The sequence below is a fragment of the Kogia breviceps genome, chromosome 6 (genome assembly GCF_026419965.1).
Source record: "Kogia breviceps isolate mKogBre1 chromosome 6, mKogBre1 haplotype 1, whole genome shotgun sequence".
Classification (NCBI taxonomy): domain Eukaryota; kingdom Metazoa; phylum Chordata; class Mammalia; order Artiodactyla; family Physeteridae; genus Kogia; species Kogia breviceps.
Genome location: NC_081315.1, coordinates 138672181 through 138693294, shown reverse-complemented (window position 1 = coordinate 138693294; position 21114 = coordinate 138672181). Strand labels below are relative to the sequence as shown.

Genomic DNA, 21114 nt, shown 5'->3' with positions numbered 1-21114 from the left:
TTTCTTGAAAATGTTAGAGTAAATATATTATTGGAAAGAAATCAAAACATTTTCCCTTTTCTTATATTGGAAATTTCTAGTTTTATTTTTACAAAATGGTACCCCAAATTAACATCATCACAGTTAAAAAACAAAAAAGTTTATAAATATGATAAAACATATTTCCAGTAATATCAAAACAATATAGACATAGGCATACCCTACATAATGTAACCTAAAATTTGGTGACTGCCAAAGAGAAATGGAATAAAGAAAGCTTATTTTACTGAAGAAATTCTCATGCTATTCTTGAGAAACTTCATTTAAATGTAACTGCTTTGAGCATTTTTTTTTCTCCTAGTTGTTTCCTATAGCTAAATCTTTTACCCACTGGACACGTTCCAAATCTTTTTATTATAAGTAATAAAATCATAGAAATACTGTACACTCATACTTTAAAATTAGACTTGATTTCTTTCACTTGAGTTTTACAATTGTTTCCCTCAAGTTTTTGGTTGTTGAAAGAGAATAAAATCAATGACAAAAATACTAGTGAATAGCACTTGCCCTCTCCTGCCCACCAAAAACCCCCACAAAACCCCCAAAATCTCCAAAGAATGACAATGGCTAAATATTAATAATCTTTATGTGAGCATACTGAAACAACCAATTTGTAAATATAGTAAAAGTTACAATGAATAGCTGAAATCAGTTTGTTAAACAATTATAGTGAAGGCTGATCTTTCAAAGGATTAACTTGCTCATAAAATTGGCTATTTTTAGTTTCCCAGCTCATACTGAAATATTTGATCATAAATCTCTAAGAATCATTTCTTCAACATATACTTGATAATAAAAATGTGTAAGTCCAAATCCAGTTAAGAATGTCTTTACTCAAAAAAAAGAGTCATTGAGCTGAGACCTGGGATTTCAGCAGAGAGCTATACAAAGTTCACTCCTTTCTTCACGGAACTTTATGATCTTGTAGGTCAGGCAAACATTAAACAAATAAGTACAAATTGATTATTTACAATGATTGTAAAACAAGCCAAAATCACAGGATGCAATCAATGTGTATTATGGGATGAAAGGAATCGCTAACTAAATAGAGTGTAACAAGGAAGATTACACGACGTTTAGAGGAATAAAAATGAAAGCAGAAGTTTACCAGGCAAAAAATTTTTAATAAATAATTCAGACAGAAGAAACAGAAGCTGTAAAATCACTGAGCAGGAAGGAACTTGTCACATCCCAGGAAACAAGAGAAAGCCAGAGTCTCAGCAAAGACCCAAGAGGTAGGTAGGTGACGGTATTATCATTTGAGGTCTCATATTACATAGAGTTTGTTCAGCTGTGTTCTGGGAACCAGTGAATGGTATTGTGGGATTTTTAAGAAGGAGAGTAGCATGATCTTACTTGTTATGATGGAAACAGATCGGGGGATAAAGAATGTTAACAGAGATCCCAACCAGGAAACTACTGTAATATTCAGGTGAGAGATGTTGGTGATTAGTGGGTGGTAAGAAGAGACAAAATAGAAAAGAGTTAATTGTTGATTTTATGTTGTGTGGGAGAAAAAGGGAGGAATCAAGATGGCAATTAAGATTCCAGCAGAAATGCAGGGTAAGTCTCATACTGTGTTCTTACAAAAATAAAACACAGTTTTAAACAATGAAATGTGTGAAGAACCTAGGGGCAGGACAGGAATAAAGATGCAGACGTAGAGAATGGACTTGAGGACATGGGGAGGAGGAAGGGTAAGCTGGGACGAAGTGAGAGAGTAGCATTGACATACACACACTACCAAATGTAAAATAGATAGCTAGTGGGAAGCAGCCTCATAGCACAGGGAGATCAGCTCGGTGCTTTGTGACCACCTAGAGGGGTGGAATAGGGAGGGTGGGAGGGAGACGCAAGAGGGAGGGGATATGGGTATATAGGTATATGTATAGCTGATTCACTTTGCCATACAGCAGAAACTAACACAACATTGTAAAGCAATTAGACTCCAATAAAGATGTTGAAAAAATGAAATGTGTACTATAATTTAAGTGAATGAAAACAATGTCGAGATACAAGGCAATTGGAATAAGACATTGTATGTGTAGCTAATAAAGTTTTCCAAATGAAGGAAAAGAGAGAATGGGAGAAGAAATATTTCAAAGATACTTGCTGAGAACATTGGAGAACTTAAAGACAACATGAAAAGCATACAATTTCAGGTTCAGGAATTACAACTAATCCCACAGGGGCTACAGAAAAATAAATCAACATCAAGTAATACCATAGTGTTTCAATCACCAAACACATTGAGAATAGACAGTTTATCTTCAAAGAAATGAATTACTTTGATTTCAACAGCAACAATGTAAGCCAAAGACAATGGAATCATGGCTTCTAAGTGATAGAGTTTATAATGTTAAGTCCAATAGATTAGATTTAAGGATGAGGGAGAAATGAAAACTTACTTCATATGTAAAAATGGAGAGATTTTGCTACTGACAGACACATCAAAGGGCCTTTTGAGGAATGTGTTTTAGGAAGATGAGAAAGAAGCAGTAAGAAGAACGGATAATCAAAGAAAATGTAAATATGTTTGCCTAAAGAACCACATAAAATAATAATAACAATATATTATGGGGCTTAAAATAACAAGGAAGTAAAATAGTGGATAGCAAAGATGTAAGATGGGAGAGTGTGATAAGTTAAAACTTTAGGAGAGTTATTTCTAGGGGAAGAGAATAGATATACTGATTTGTATTATATTTTTGTTAAGGGGAATAGACCGTCCTGGAAAAGGGAAACTAAAACTTCAACAGATTTCAAAGAAGAAATGAATCCAAAAAAGGAAGCACAATATGACACAGTAAATAGCACTTCAGTAAGATGGTAAAAGTAATGCAAATATATTTGCACTGAAACAAGCATAAATATTCTCTATTTTATACTTAAAAATAGATTGTCAAAAATTGGAGGAAAATTAAATCAAAGGAAATTCTGCATAAGTTTGATCTGCTAAATATATGAACACACTAGTTTCAAAGGAAGAAGATTGCAACAGCATTGGAATGTTGAAAATAGAACATATTAAACATTTGACATGTACCTAAGATGTGCTTAGCGAGAAATCTGTAGGGTTAGTGAACACTTTTTTTTTTTAAGTTGAAAATTGATGCTTGTAAAAGAACAGCAAAAAAAAGGTGATGAAAATAGCAAGGGCAATATTAAAAAGTGATAAAACTAAAAAGGATTAAAAGAGAAGATAAAAATGGTATTACCTGAAAACAACATGACTGTATACATATAAGGTATAAAAGAATTATACAAACTATTAGAATTAATGAGTGAATTTAGCAAAGTCCCTAGATATGAGATCAATCTATACAAATCAGTTATTTTTAAACAATTATCGATAACAAAATAGAAATTATACTAAAAACTTGCCACTTACTATAGCAGTAAAAAACTAGGGGTAAATCTAATGGAATACGTACAAGGGTTCTACAATGAAAATGCATCAGTAGGAAAAACTAAAGAAAACCTAAATAAATAGATTAAAGCATTTTCAGGGCTTTGAAGTCAGTATTGTTAAGGATCAATTTATTTATAGATTGAACATACTAAATTTTAAACCAGTAGGATTTTTTTTTCTGTGGAAATTAATAAGGCGCTTCAATAATGTGTATGGAATTAAAATAGGCCAATAATAGCCATGGAAATCTGGAAGGAGTACAAACCAGGATGACTTTTTATTTAATTCTGGAAGAAATATCAAATTTCTAGATTAATTTTAGTAATTAAACCTTCTATCTTATAAGTATACAGTAGTGAGTTTAGATTCTGCACGACATGAAATAATGTCATTGCTCAGAAGCTATTAAATATGTCTGCATATTCCTGTGTATTAAAAGTCTCTTAATTTTAATTTCTAATTTGATAAATGTCAGTAGGTATAACCAAATAAACAAAACCTTTGGGGTTCACAATTTTTTAAGAATGTAAACGGGTCCTGATGTCAAAAATTTTGAGAACACTGATGTGAGATTGCAGTAGATTGGGTTTTGAATCAAAAGAGATTTAGGTGCAAGATATAAGTATTCCATTTTTTTTTCTTTTCCTTTCAAAGTAATAAGCAAAATATTTCTCAGCCACAACAATGCCTCTTCCCAACCAACACTCATCCCCAAAAAGAGTTTCATTGTGAATACAATTGTTAGGCATTTGTCTTGGAAGCTGAAATCACCATGTGGCCTCTCCTCTTACCCGGGTCATACCTGGGAAATGATAGGTAATATCTAACAGTTTACTTTTTAAGACATGATGATGCCACCTTAGTGATATGAAATAAAAATGATCAGAGAGTAAGAGTGAGGGATCTATTTGGTGAAAGACTTGACATATGACAGTGGAAGAGAAACTTGTGAGAATAAAAATATCTAATAAGAGTTTCTAAATTTTCGAATTGTCCTTTGCTGTAGGTTACTTCTTTTGTTCTCTAATAACAATGGCAGTAGGCCCTGACTACACAATGATGAACAAGAACAGTTTTCTGCCCCAATAATTTGATTATTTTTGTTTATGTTTTCTCATCTGACTAGAGTATAATTTGAGAGAAGAAACCTTGTCTGCTTCGTTTCTCACTTGATCATTAGCACTCCCAGCAATGTCTGATATGCATACAACTGAATGTACAGGTGACGGATGGAGTCGAGACAGGGACGAAGCTCCTCCATTCAATGATAAGACCCATGGGGGCCAGGATTTTGGCTCTTTTAGTTACTAATTTTCCCAAAAGTCAGTCAACAACAGTGAGTAAAACATAGAAATTGAATAAATATTTGTTGAATTAATAAATCCTGAATTGCTTCTTTCTGATTCAGTCTTCTGTGCTCTTAGAAGGTAATACTGAACAAGTCAAAAGAACCCTGAAGGCCATGCCTTCACTCTCTTCAGTGGGACTTTGTGTAGCATTCATTAAAAGTCATCAGATAACAGAAAGAAACATAATATATGATAGTCGCTAGATCACTGAATTATGAAACAGCCAGTATCATCCAAAATAATAAATCCTTCACTTACTAAAAGAGACACAGTGCACGCATAGTTTGAAATTTGAAATAAGAAGAAAAACAGCATCTACCTCATGGATTTGTTGTCACGGGTAAAGGAGACCATGTGTGAAGGTACAAAGCAGCAGCATCTCATCCATAATTGGCATCCAACAATCTTCTCTTTCCTGAGTAGAGGAAATGAGAATAATTGTCCTTTAAATATAATTATAGGAAAATTTCCTTTAAGGATTATGAAGTTTAAAAAAGAGAGATTCTTAACTGCACTTTTGAAAAAGTGTGGAGTGATCAAGACAAAAACACAGTCATTTATAGACAATGTAGAAATAATATCGTGCTTTCTATGACTATATTTAACCTGAAAAGTTTGAACTGCAAAATACATTGAACAGAGCGCACCGGGTACACTGACTTTTAAGGAGTCCCAGTCACGCTGATGTGTCTCTAGTTATATCTCTGTTTTACACACTCTGTTCTCATACCAACAGAATACTAATTATTTCAAGTGGATTACTCAGCTGACAGAGACCTTTAGCAGAAAGACAGGCTTGACATGGACAGTTGAAAGTTAGCTAATGAAGAACACTGAAACCAGCTTGATAGAATGTTAATTAACTGCCCTCATTTATTGGGAAAAGGTAAAACTTTCACATGTAAAATCATGCTGCCTGTGTCAATATTTTATAGTTGCTAGGGCTCAATACGATTTGAATGAATACACTCTTTTTAAATTTAAAATATATACTAGGTTTTTGCCCCAGATATGGTTATTGTTCCAAGAGTGACGTTTCCAAGATTTAGAAATTCTCTGCTTTTTCTTATAAAAGAAAACCAAAAGACTCAAAAACAGTCATGGAACTTTGCCACACTACATATGCACAATTCTCCCTTTCAATTTTGCATAATAATTAGAAGGCCTAATACTTTTTATATCAATAAGATGACGGATGGAGTCTTTACTGGTACCACAAATTTCTTTTGTGTTTTAAAGGTAAAAGTTTAGATGCTCTTCTTGGGCAATGACAATTTTCTTAGACCAGTGGAAAACGCACTGTGTTTTAATGAATTCGTATAACTCTTTAGTATATTTTCATTATCTGGGAACTCAGAAAAAAGTAATGTAGTTGACTCATTTTGAGTATTAGTTATGCCTAAACTCTATGCTAGTATGTGTAGAGTTATGATGTCAATATAAATTTTGAGCACTGAGTGAAAAGTTGGGCTTATTAGAATACTTCCAATCAAACATTTTTACCATGTGGAAAGTTTTATGTAGCAACTTAGTGAAAATGTGTTTTCTTGTGACTCATTTCTGCTTATTTGTCCTTTCTCCTTATTTGACTTGATTCTGATGTATGAAATACTTTTTCCCTTCAACTATAATGACTCTCTTCAGGAATATTCTATCACTTTTTGCTTCTTTCACTTTTGAGGTTTAAAACTTGCTATCACTCGAGCGATCTTTCAATTGGCACCTCTCCACTAATACAATCTGCCATGACCTTGATTGTCTGCCTTGTTTATTAAAAACAGGATTAATTAATGATCTTTGTGATATTTCTGGTGAATAATTCTCTTTTTATCTTAATTCAAATATGCCTGGCATGTAATGATGCCGACCAGTAAGGTGTATGTATTAGACTAAAAAATATACAAAAATTGACAAAAGGGCTTCCCTGGTGGCGCAGTGGTTGGGAGTCCGCCTGCCGATGCAGGGGACGCGGGTTCGTGCCCCGGTCCGGGAAGATCCCACATGCCGCGGAGCGGCTGGGCCCGTGAGCCATGGCCGCTGAGCCTGCGCGTCCGGAGCCTGTGCTCCGCAACGGGAGAGGCCACAGCAGTGAGAGGCCCGCGTACCACAAAAAAAAAAAAAAAAAAAAAGAGTTTAAAAATTGACAAAAATCAACAATGGGAGAGTAATGTTATGATGCACCTGTCAGAATCTTCATTTACAGCACCCTCCTATTCTGGCAAACTTTTTAATAGGTCAGCTGGAGAAAAAACAAGGAGAGTGTGCTTGTCATTTCTGACTAAATTAACAAATAAAAATCCCCATATGAACTTCATGATAAATATTAAAAGTCAGATATAGCACCTGTTTTTTTGTAAAAATAACTATATATATGTCATTAAGGTGTTGTTAAATATGTTATTTCACATTCTCATTTCAATGTAAGTCCATATTATTAACCAAACACACATAGATAAAGTCAGTTATAGTTCACTGATAGATCTAGCTATATTTCAAGTAAATTATGTCAATATAAATGGAGATATCACTGAATATATTAAAAGAGTTAAATGTTGAAAATACTTCATTTAGGTTTACTGTGTTCCCTTACCAAAATATTTTTTAAAAGCATTTAAAAGTCTCTTTGAGAAAAACCTAATCAGACATTTTAATACGAGATCGCTCTTTTCACACACTGCCATGACAATGCAGTGTTAATGAATGAATATATCAGGTTTTTTTAAAATTTATTTTATTTTATTTATTTTTGGCTGCATTGGGTCTTTGTTGCTCTGCGTGGGTTTTCTCTAGTTGCGGCGAGCGGGGGCTACTCTTCGTTGTGGTGTGTGGGCTTCTCATTGTGGTTGCTTCTCCTGTTGCAGAGCACGGGCTCTAGGCGTGTGGGCTTCAGTAGTTGTGGCTTGTGGCTCAGTAGTTGTGGCTCGCAGACTCTAGAGCGCAGGCTCAGTAGCTGTGGCGCACGGGCTTAGGTGCTCCACGGCATGTGGGATCTTCCAGGACCAGGGCTCGAACCTGTGTCCCCTGCTTTGGCAGGCAGATTCTTAACCACTGCGCGACCAGGGAAGCCTTGTATCAGGTTTTGATTGAATGCTTGTGCCAACCAGGTTAGTGAAAAAAGGAAAAGAAGAATGTTAGTTTAAAAATTTGCTTGCAGTTGAAATGACTTGTACTGAGAGGGTGGCAGCATCACTCATTGAAATAAAAGTGATTTTGCTGGAGAAAAAAAAAAAAATCTTGATTGGCCTCTTTGGTGATGAAAGACAAGGCACAAGACACCTTTGCTATTATCTACATGGGAGATATTTAGATAAATAAGAATTAAATTTCTCTTTAAAATGATGAAAGGGGATTTTGTACTTGACAGGTGATGCGTTAAAAATAGAGTAGGTTTCCTTGGAGAAAGGACGGGAAGAGGGCCAAGATGTGGTGGAGCAGGCAGGGGATGTGGTCGGGGCAGGGTGAAGGCAGCCACACTGGAGGACAGTTGAGCCTCCTTCCATTTTCCATCATGGCTGACTACTGAGATTCTAGAAACAATGATACATAGCTTTCAGTTTGAAGTTTTCTTTTTTTTTCCTGCTTGCGTTGTAATTTTCTTTTAACAGTCAAAATTTGGTAATGGCTTATCACACACAATACCTTTCAGTGATGCTTTGGGCAATGAAGGATGAGAGAACATGGACCAGTAGATTTCATTAATGTTCAGCAACTGTATGAGTAGAGGCCTAACAGCAGTGCTCAGGATAGTGATTGAAAGCCTGTTAACTGTTGAGGAACAGGTAGAAGTAAGTACCCACCTTCCAGGCTCAACATACCATTTCACCTAACTATAAAGCAAGACTTAAAAAACCCAGATGCTATATTCTAACAATCTCTCAGATGGTGTCTAAACATATCAGCAATGTCAAATAACTCATGATGATTTAATATTATACCATCAAAGAACTTTTTTTTTTCTATTTTCTAATGAGGAAATACTTAGAAAGGTATGAGTAGCTCTGAGAGAGAGAGAAGAGAACTTACCAAATTTTTTTGTGCAAAAACGTATATTTCATGTGATGAGTTGGATATTCATAAGGATATATAGATATACCTATGGTTCTTAATAATTAAAAAGAATATGCACAAAAGTGCTAGATTTTAAGAGACATATCAGAGAAGGACAGTGATGGATTTTCACAACCCAGGTCAAGCATGACCTCAATGATTGTCATGCACTTTCAATTTAAGCTTTCAGAAAATTAATCACTTTAAACCATTTTATGTGCTGAAGTAACGTGGCTTTTTTATGACATAATTATCAGACATGGCAGGGTAAAGTTGTTTCAGCACTTTCATCGCTCTCAGGTGGATAATAGATTGTAGCTCTGTACAGCAACTCTAACTAGAAAGCATAATGTGCTTCTTTATCTTGTCAGTATAGGTTTTCTTTATAAAAGTCTTAGATAATGTAAGAGAGCTTTGCTGACAGCAGGAAGAACTTCCAGTGATAATATTTCTTGACCTGTGCATATAACTATAATTTAAAATGTAAGAATTCAAGTCCCATGACTTTAAAGCATCCTCCTACAAGTAGGAGAGATGTTTTGTAGACTATAAACAAGCTGATAGCATTAGTTAAGCTGATTGACATTATTTTAATAAAGGTATAGAATATATATCTAAGAATTGTCAAAATTGAATGAATAAATGTTGGTTATAGGAAAAAAACCCTTGATTTTTAGGTCTCTACCACCATTAATTTTAACAGCATAATAACTGAGATTGATTTTTTTACTGCAATATTTTCAAGGATACATAGGGTTCACAGTAAATACAAAATAACTGGCTGCAATCTTTAGAAGTTCGATTTTTTTTAATTATACTTTAAAAAAACTCCCTTTAATTTATGAGTAATTGTAGCTGACTGATACATAGTAGAGAAGGGATCTTGCAGAATGCATTCCTTAAGGATATATGTCAATGAAAACAGAAACTGAAATAGAAACCAATTTCTAGTACAAAGAATATTTAAGAAGGAAAGAAAGCCCTTCAAAACACTATGAGAGTTACTCTGTGTGTGTTCTAAGTACTGGGTTGGCCAAAAATTTCGTTTGGGTTTTTCCATAAGAGCCTACAGAAAAACCCAAACGAACTTTTTGGCCAACCCAATAGCATAGTGAGTTGTGTTTAACCTTAGAATAGTGGTTCCTTTATATCAATTAATCTGTCTCATTAGGAAGTAAAATATATAATTGTGAAAGTAAAGTATATAATTGTGAATGAAAGATGACATAGTAAATAACTGTAATTCAAATTGGTTTTAAAAGGCATCTAAAATCTAAAGATTTAGGGAAAATTATATATACTTCTTCTAAAATAAACTTTGGGTTCATGCCAGTTAATTGAACCCAAACTGTTCATTTATAAATGTTTTGGATTCTGTACTCATTAATAAATTTTGTAATAAATTACTTAAAGATCAATTAACAACTCTATTAATTGCCATGATGATAAAATTAGATGGTTTCACAAAGTCTTGGTGTATAGCTGTAAATATTAACTTTTGTGGTGAGATGATAAATATAATAATATTTACAAATTTTGATTTCAGGGCTTACAGTTTAACATGTTTTCCCTGTATGTTAAAATACTGGGCTGGCCAAAAAGTTCATTTGGGTTTTTCCGTAACATCACAAGTGAACATTTTGGCCAAGTCAATAGTTGAGAGTCATTCATTCATATCTGTTTATCACTAGCAGACCATATTAACCCAAAAGAGAGTTATGGTGGTTGAATAAATGATCTCAAGGGAGCAAAGTCACGGAGGACAATAATGCTGTGAGCAAAAGCAGGAAAAAGCAGTGAGGTCACAAGAGAGGTGGACTTATGTGCAGCAGAGTGTATAGGAAAGGAAATAGGTAGACATGAAAGAGGAGACCAAGGGCAAGATGTTAAAAAGTACTGACAAGCAAACATTAGTGGTTAATGGGCAATACAATTTTAAGATGGGAGTCTCCCAATCTTAAAGGTATTGATTTTTGTATTTTTATTACAGGACAAGACACCAAAATAATATCACCAGCAACTAATGTCCTTTAAATATCCACACTTCGCTTGAAGGAGATAAAAAATTAATCGTGGACATTATTCCACCTGCTGCTTAAGTCATTATTTACTCAAAAATTATGTGATTAGGGATGTGTTTAATTCTTCCAGTCTATATCCTAGTAGTGACCTTGATGAATTAATGCATTTTGCAGCATGCCAACTCCTTTATTTCCACAATGTTATTAAATTTTCCTCACACGTTAAAAGGGTGTTTTTGCTAATATTTTATTGTAGGTTATTTCATTCAAATTTAAACATCTAAATACATTTAACTGTTGACACTTAAATGTATCAATTGAGAAATGTACCACTGAGAATAATATACACACACTAACATGACCCATATCCCATTGGATATACATTGCACTGGATACCATAAATATATTAATCTGTACCATTGGATTTACATTTTTTGCATTTGTTAGAATATGGCTTCTCCTTTCTCTGTATATATTTTAAATACTTATATAAATGTCATTGATCTAAAACTTAATGGTTGTGTTTTGTTTTAGACCCAAGTTTTGACAGGTGAATTAAATAGTACAGCATATATGTAACTTCAATCAAATAAATATAGTTTATATAACTCTTTTTCCATACTATAATCACAATAATTATCAACTGTCTAGTTAACAGCATTTCCTATAATGGCGACATCACATTACATATAGCTGTATAGTTGTTTATAATTTGGGTGATTTGTTTTCTTCCTTCAATGCTTATGTAAGGAATGGAAGTAGTTATTAAATAAGAGTAATAATTTATCTAAAATCAAACATGTTCTAGCATTCTTTCAGGTATTTTAATTAGTATTTAACTTTATTACAGACAATTTGAGTTATTAAAAATAACTATTATTTTATATTATTATGTGCTTGAAACAGTGTTTTCTTGGTTCTAAACAACCAAAATAAAATGTAGAAATAAGCTAGATATAATTCTTTTTTGGGGGGCGGGGGCTAGGCGGGCCTCTCACTGTTGTGGCCTCTCCCGTTGTGGAGCACAGGCTCCGGACGCGCAGGCTCAGCGGCCACGGCTCACGGGCCCAGCCGCTCCGCGGCACGTGGGATCCCCCAGGACCTGGGCACGAACCCGCGTCCCCTGCATCGGCAGGCGGACTCTCAACCACTGCGCCACCAGGGAAGCCCTAGATATTAATTCTAATACCCAGTTTCAAAATATTTTTACAACATTCCTTTTAAAATATTTTTTTTATCAAAATAGCCTCATACCTCTTGGAAAAATATCAAATATTAAATATGTTTAATATTCTCCAACACATACTTTTTATTTTGAGAAAATATCCTCTTTTTAATAAATCATAATGTTCCAGTAATAACAACTGTTGTGTTTAGAGGATATTTGGTCTAGATTGAAATGTTTACTTATCACCGAGAAACCTCATTTCTAGATGTGTTAGTCAATCGCGGAACGTTTCAATTGAATCTAACACAAGAGAGAAACCCTCACCTTTCTTTAATGTACCTGTCAGACCACATTTAGAGTGTGTATTCATTTCGGCACAACGTCTTATCAGCAGAAACCTCTACTTTCAGACAAAAACAGGAGTCCTGGGAACAGTGTTCCACTTGCCAGCCGTTTGACCGGGCGGTCTCCCCCATAAAGTTGTTTCAGAAATAACTCACTGGGTTTCTGTGAGAACCAAATGAGATAACAGATACAGCTGTGTACTTAAAAGACAATAAAATTTATAAAAGATAAGGATATCGTGTATGGAAAGCTTATTTCTTGGAGATTCAATTTATAGGTAATAGGACAAAAGTACTTTTCCTTCCTTAACTATTTCTCTGCAGCTAGCTATTGACAAAGTTACCATTTTCCTTAATATCTACTTGTGTGTAGGTAATCAGAATAAATTTTATCTGTATTATTTCTCATAAAAAGGTTACTAGATATTTTCTCATATATACATATATAAAATATGGATTATTTCCTAACTGAATTATTTCCATAAAAAAAAAAAACCAAGGTTAATAGATATGTATCCTGACTTACTCATCCTACTAGACAGGTTATATGGTTCGGACAATTCCACGGTCTGCAATCAGGTTAAACAAGTGATTATTGAGTTTCTGTCATGAACACCACTTACATGGTGATACGCTTATTGACTTAATCTGCAATTGCGAAATGACCGTCCTTTATAACACTTAGTGCATCGCAAGACCCTCTATCTCCTTTGGAGGTGCTCACTGCGCTGCCACTATGGCAATATATAAATGTCAAGAGTTTTTGGAAAAGTGAAATTGAATAACTAAAACTGGCCTTTCAATGAACTATCTAAAAGCTTTTTTCTGCAATGTTCTGAGAAATTTTTTCTGCATGTCAATATGTTTGAAATGATTACACTCCTAAGAATTGAATGAATTTTCCTTTCCTGCTTGGCCATTTTTATTCTATATCTGTGTATTCAGAAGCACCACAGTGCATTAATAATTAGAAAATACCCTTTCTAATATGGAACTTCTAGACTTCAGGTATCACTTTGTACCTTTTAAAATCAATTTGTACAGACTGAAATTTTGGATGAAGATAAAAGTAAGATACAGAAATAAGGAAAAACTCTCTTGCAAAAATTTGCAGAACTTAGTGTTTCATGAGTGACTGTCAGCTAGTTAATGCATTAAAGGATTATCCCTCATGGGTAGTTACTTAAACATTTTTTTCTTTTAATTTGGTTTCACTCCTGAAAAAGATTATTTCCACATGAGATGTGCATATTTTATCCTCACCTGCATGAAATTAGAGCTAACATTAGGGACGGGTGAGCTACTTTCAAGAAAACTAAGCTTTCTTCCTAAAAAGGCAATAAAATCTTAAAATATTTTCAGGAGAAACAGACAAATAAATGCAGAAATATTTTTGCAACACATCATACAGGTTGGGCCAGAGACAAAGATTGGATTCATCTGTCAAGTGAACGTAGGCAGCTTCCTTATGCTAACTATCTGTGAAGGTAGTTTTCCATAAAGGCTCCTTGGTGGGTGGGAGAAGGAAAGACACGTGCATTCTATTTCACATATAAGATTCAGACGTATAAAGATCTGGTAGAAGGAACTGAAGGCTTTTCATTAAAAGACAATGAGACCTCTTACGTAAAAGAAATCTGGAATGAAAATCAGTATTAGCAACGCTGCTAGACGGTCTGAAGAGGGGCTACTCTGCACGTGGTTCCTTGGACGTTTAGAGACCCAACCAGGCTGGAAATACATGTGGATCTTTTTTTTAAAAAAGAAAGAAAGAAAGAAAGAAAAGGAAAGGAAAGAAAAGAAAAGAAAAAAAAAGAAAAAAAAAGAAAAGTGTTGATATGTATTATGCAGCAATTTTTTATTTCTGTATTATGGCAGGTTCTAAGCACAACTTCTATGGGCCCTTAGGCAGACATTCTTTTATCATTTTATTGAATATAACACAGAAGGAAAGGAACCTGTTTTCACTCTGTAAGAGTGTTTTTAAGCAAGGCATCAGGGTACTGAAGTTCAGCTTGTCTGTAGCCTGAAACGCAACTCAGTTTGCAGCTGCAGATCTTGGTACTCTAAAGGCTGCCATTGGAGAGACCAAGTTAAGCTACCAGGGATGGCTACAGATTCATGCCTGATGCATGGTAGTGGAAAATAAAAGGCAGCAGGAGTGGGAAATAGGAATCCACCAAAGGAGTGTGGACAGGAGTAAATTATTCCTTGGGTGGCCCCAGTGCTACATGGAAATGGAAGCTTGGTACATGCCTAATATCGGGTCAGTAGGTAGGGGACAAGAGGTGAAATTAGGGAGTCCTATTAATGTGACCATATTTATACTCACTTTGCCTAAAGCCTCCTTATTCATTTGAAATATGCTCCTTTAAACTTCCAAACTTCTTTATTTCACAGATTATGAAATTGAAATATGTAGGAAATCTTCCAAAAGGATGCTCTGTGTGTTATACAGAAATTTTGACATCTCTTTATCACAAAAGTATTTTGAAGAATCTACATGCTTAATACAGATGAATATATTACTCTGTTGCTACCTGAAGGCTAATTCAAAATGCTTGCATGAATGCATGATTCTGTAACAATTCTAGATTCTGGAACAAGCAAAACCCCAAATGTCAACTATTTGCACACAATTATTTCTTGCTCACATTACAGCCCAATGAACATATTCATGGCAAGAATATGCCTTCCATGTGATGACTCAGGGACCTAGCTGGGCTTCTTCTGATTTTCCAAGTCCTCTGTGTTCAGTTAAGCAGATGAACAGAAATCATGGCGAAGACATTCTTGTTTTGTAAGTTCTAAGATATAGAAATGTGAAACACTTGACTAGCCAGTGCTGAGAATTAGACCCTCTAGATATACAAGAAACAAAGAGATGCAATGCCTGGCATTCTGTTCTATGAAAGAGAAAATATGAATCTTTGTGGATGGCTGGTCATCTCTGGGACAATGATAGAGTGTTTTATTGTGTATAAGATAGTTTCACATATTTTATTTTATGTGATACTTAAAATAAGACTGAAGCTGATTTAGAGGGTTAGAAATTTAGTAAAGAGTGGGGTTAGGACTAAATTTTAGTCATTCTAACCCACAATATATAGTGTTTCCTTTCTATAACAGATGTTTAACTTAATAAAATTCTTGCGAAATACCTTGACTATTTTTCTTCATGGCATGCCTATCCTTGACATAAGCTATAATTTTTTTAATTATATATATATATATTACATATATAATTATATAAATTCCAAGTACCTATTAATATGAATTTTTATATCAATGCTTTCCATTCAAAAGCTAATAGAATTAAACACCTCCCTAAAATCACTATAAGGGCTAATTACAATAATGGCATTTGTAAAAATAAAATGTGTTTCACACTAATGGCTAAAATAAGGCAGGTGACTTTAAAAGTATTTGACCCTAGCTCAGTCTATGCCTAATAATTGCATCACTTATAAACTAGTGATAACTCTATAACATAAATAGATTATGATCTCTTTTATTCATATTCTATGTAGAAACTACCTGTTCTTCAGAATTTTATTAAAGCATATCATGTGGCTTGTGATGTGAGAAAATGGGTAGAGAAAGTCTAGTATGAAAACCACAGACTATTTTCATTTACCATATGAATTGGAGGCTTATTAAGCTAGGTTTGAAGTCTAGTACCTGTGAAATCATTTATTTCCCTTTGATAGTCCTTTGCCTTCTCCCCCAGATATCAATTGAGGTCCCTTTTGCTGTTATTATAAACACGTCACAATGACAATGTCAATTATTCTTAATCTGTCATCTATTATTAGTCTCTGTAAGATTTAGAATCCTAGCAGATGTCACTCCTGTCTGTCAAGTATACTGCAAGAAGTCTTTCGTTGTATGAAGAACAATTCTCATCCACAAATTCAGCATAAGGATGCAAAACACCCTACAAGAAGTAACATTATATCCTTGCGTGTTATACATTTAAATAAACAGACTTCAGAACACATCCTTTAAGAAAGCCTCCTGAATGCTAAGCACTTAGCAAATTATGAAGGCATTTTAACATTTTTAGTGTGGAGCAACTTAGGTATACACTCGTTCAAAGAAATAGGTGACACAGTCAGTAGCCTTGAAAAGGTTATAATCCTGGTAGGAGAGTGGAGGTAATAGGCACTAAATACACACTCACTCTTCATTCTTGTTTAGAACATATAGTTACTGGTGGATTTTAGTTTGTGCTATATTTAGGGCTGTGGTGAGTGATATTCTGCCAGGATGCCTTTTATTCTATGAAGCACTCTGAATAAACCACAGAGCTTTCCCTTGATGAACTGTTGCCTAGAAACTCAAAGTTATCACCCTTTTCTTAAAAGAACCCTGCATGTCCTTGTCCCATATTCTGATTACATCATTTGCTTTATTGCCACATTTCTCTCCTGGAAAGACTAAACAATGAGGATATTTATTTAAACCATTCAAAAAAGAATAAGGTGATTTGAATTTAAGGGGTGCTTGTCATATGTCCACGGTCATTCTTAACAAACAAGACAGCAAAGACCAATAGTGGAGGTGTTTAGAATAAAAATAATAATAATAGATCTTTAGAGATTATGCATAGTTTGATGTCTAGCCTCATATCTTGCTGGAATTGGAGGTGCTGTTAATTATAAAAACCTCCCTTTATGTGTATAAGAAATGAATCATTTGCTTAGCATTGCCCAAGTCTACTCTACAAGAACATACTAGTTTTCTATGGCTGCTGTAACAAATTACTACAAACCTAGAGGCTTAAAAAAACGTACAAAATTATTTGCTTGCAATTCTATAGTTAAGAAATTCCAGTGAGTCTCATCAGGTAAAAATCAAGGTGTAGCAGGACTGCGTTTCACTCTTGTGCCTCCACAGGAAAATCCACTTTCTTCCTATTTCCATTTTCTAAAGGCTGGTCACATTCTCTGGCTCTTGGACCCTCCAGCATCTCTCGTACTCTCACTCCACCCCTTTTGCCCCTTTCTTCCACATTTAAGGAAACTGGGCCCACCTGGATAACCAAGATGCTACGGGCTCTCTTAAAGTCAACTGATTAGCAACCTAAATTCCATCTGCAGACTTAATTCCCTTTGCTACGTAACCTAACCTATTCAGAGGTTCCACGGATTCGGATGTGGACATCTTTGGGAGGCACTATTCTGCCTACCCCACGGGAGTGATCTAATACCACAGGTACTTTGTTCTGTTGTTATATTGCATGTAGAAACCTCTTATCAGGCCTTGTAGCTAATGTCCTATCACTCTCACTGACCCTTTGAGGCCAGTGTGGCCACCTTAGTGCCTCACTAAGTTTCAATCATTATCTGCTGGAAAACCTCCAACAGAGATGTAAAACTGATGTGCTTCTCAAGACTTGGGCTTTTTTGAGACTAGCAGGATGAGTTTGGCTGTCGTCAATACACATTCTCTTCAGACCTCACGTACTGAACCCAAGGCTGCTTGCAGGGCTGCCTGCCTCCCCGCAGAGGTGACTACTCCCTCTCCCTTCCCTTGGGAAACAGAACCCAAAGGCCCAAAGGTTGCATCAGTCAACCCCAGAAAACAGGAAGTAAGATATTATACTTGACCTCTTTAGCAAGAACCCTTATCAGTCCTGCTAACTCTACCACATCCCACCCAGCAGCCCCAAGTAAAAGATTGGTGAGAATGATGACCAGGTTCAAGGTTGTTTGTATTTGATTTTCTACGCAGCCAGCATTCAGACAGTTCAAAGGATAAAGGATGAGGACGATATGACCTGATGCAGTTCCCAAATGCCTCTCTGCTCCAAGGGAAGCCCATCTAAATGTAAGTGTTCACTGAGGAGCCTGCCATCATTAGGCTTAAGGAGGGGCAAGAGATCCCAGGAGGCAACTGCCTGCCATACATTTGGAAGCGCTCACAGACTCATCGAGTCCTGCCACTTGTAACTATCCCATCTTCTGACTGCAGAATTATTTACTTTGCTTCCACTTTGTTTTTATTACACGGTGAGGAAGTAATTTTATTCATATGTTTGGACCTAAAAAATATTATGCAGTCTAATAATCCCAGTTGACAGTCAGAATCATTTTAAAAATGCATATATATTAAGAAAGAATTTAAGAAAAGCAACAACCAAGCCCCGACCTGGCTCCTCTGTTTTGCCGGGTGGCACTGATTTATACCAGCAAGTACAGTCATTTGCGAGTGCACTTCATGATGAATGCCTGGCCGAGTTTGCCTTTATACAGTATGAAAAGTCATCTCAATATCTGCATTTGTGCAAGCGGGCCTGCTAAAGAACTCTGCCTATGCTTTGCAGGCAACTGAGAAAGCAGTTCATCTTTTTTTTTTTTTTTTTCCCTGTTTTATTTACATACTGAATACTTTTTTACCCTATGATGACAGCACAGGTATTGATCTCTGGAGAGACACGGAAGTCCTACTATATACACCCTTTCAAAAGCTTAAATGGGGTTGTTTTAGATGTTGGTGCAAATCTTTTCCAAAAATAAGAAAGGACGTTTTTCTTCTGTTCGGATAACCTTGACATTTTTCTAGAGAGATTTAACCTAGAAGACGTGAAAGTCTGTCAGGGAAGGCTGGTCTTCACTAAGTGCGCCAAGAGTGGGGCCCCAAGCTCAGGCCAACTCCAGCCAGCCAGCCAGCTGTGGGTGAATCCTGCGCTTCTCGGGCAGAGCTCAGCACCCACACTTCCCTCCACCCACACTGAACAAAGAGAAAAGGCCTCCATTCTTTGGAACCACAGATCATGGAGAGAACTGCATAAGGTGGCTTTTCTTCTTCCCTTTCTCGCGCTCGCTTCTCTGTACACCTGAAGTTTAGGCAAGTGATACATCTCTGGCTTTCCATGCAGCCCCTCAGGGGCCCCTCCTTCTGGATAAGCCTCAGCCTCCTGGCTGGTCTTCCATGTTTGAAAATTCCTCCCTTTCTTTATACGTATTTACAGGATGCTGTGAATTTTTCCCTGCCCTTTTTCCCCTTGTAAATGTTTATCAGACGTAGGGCATTTTAATCTGCATTATTCCTTAGTGCAGGATTTTCAAGCTTATCAACCTAACACAAAATATTCTAAGATATGATTAAATAGTGGGTTTAAGTTTTACTAATCTCAAATATTTTGTTATTAAATATTTGATAATTTATCATTATAACTGATAAAAGGATATATATGAATATAAGTGTAGAAAAGTGGGGCCCTATTTAATAGTATATTATTATATTAAGTGCCATAATAAAGAAAAAGTTTGTTGGGCAAATAAATTTAGGAGCAAGGAGTTAAAAAAACAAGTTTAACAGGATCAAATGTGCCCATGTGCATGTTGCGCGTGTGCCAGTGCGGAAGGCTTTTTCCATGTCAGTGTGTTACATACGTCTCCACTGGGGAACAAACAATTCAGAGTTAATGAAAGAAAGTAACTTGACTAAGGACAACACTTTTTGAGGAAAAATTCACAAGAATATATTCAGTGGAACAAAACTGTGGATATCGGCTCTAAACCGTCTCAGTTTTCCTTCTCACATTATTTTTTTATGTCAACAATGTATTTATCCTTAGAAATGACAATATATAAAGTTACTGTATTATTTTAAATTTTTCCTGTTTCAGTATTTTTATTGTACATGATTAATTTTCTGCTTAATTCTTCATCCGTTACATGTCAGTGAGTTAATTAATAAGTAGCTACATCTTTAGTTTATCTTCAATACTTAATTATTTTTATATCAATTACTTAATTGTTAATACTTTGTTTACAGACCAATAAATAGAAATGCTAATAATTATTACATTAAAAAAGCAACCCACAGGAACTGTGGAGATTATGTATAGCAACTTCCATCTGTAATGACAAAGTTTAAAATTGTTTATGTTATTGTGTAATAATTGGAAAGAAGGACTTGTGAAAATGTTACTCTTCAAGTTTTGTAACTTTCAGGTGAAATTTTTTTTTTTTTTTTTTTTTTTTTTTTTTTTTTTTTGCTGTATGCGGGCCTCTCACTGTTGTGGCCTCTCCCGTTGCGGAGCACAGGCTCCGGACGCACAGGCCCAGCGGCCATGGCTCACGGGCTTAGCTGCTCCGCGGCATGTGGGATCTTCCCGGACCAGGGCACGAACCCGTGACCCCTGCATCGGCAGGCGGACTCTCAACCACTGCGCCACCAGGGAAGCCCCAGGTGAAATTTTAATCTTACTGACTTTCACTGAAATTAATGTTTTAGTAAGAATATTTAGGTATACGTGCATATAAATATGTATTTGACAATCAGGACGCAGTGTTTTGACAAAATGTGTGTATGCTATTCTGTTTTTCAGGTAGTGCTGGCAAAACCTTTCTTGGAATTCTCAGCCTAGGGCTCCTTCTCAGGCACTATTGTACTCACTGTGATCGCCTTTCTTCCTTCTGCAGAGTTTATCCTTCTTTGCTCTCCTTGCAAACTATTTATATAAGACTCTATTTTCTTGGTTTTTTATTTCCCCTTTCAACACCTATAGACTAAGTAATAACCTGTTTTCTTAGCTTTCATTTTCTGTAACTGCACCCAAATACAAAGACGCGAAGAACCGCAAAGAAGCACAAAAATAGCAGTAGTGACACAAAGCTAACAAATTTCTTTGTAACAGTCACAAAGCTGACACATTCCTTAAGTAGCAGCTCTTTTCCCACATGCTGTTATTCTGAAATGGTAATTCAAAACAGTGATTTGA

General features: G+C 35.5%; 1 long non-coding RNA gene across 1 annotated transcript in view; it reads right to left on the bottom strand.

Annotated features, from left to right (window-relative positions):
- Positions 1–21114, bottom strand: part of LOC136794446 (uncharacterized) — an 821984-nt gene that overhangs the window by 371368 nt on the left and 429502 nt on the right. Inside the window, exon 4 of the long non-coding RNA XR_010841210.1 lies at positions 5120–5215. This is a non-coding gene — a long non-coding RNA (uncharacterized lncRNA). The remainder of the gene's footprint in view (positions 1–5119; positions 5216–21114) is intronic.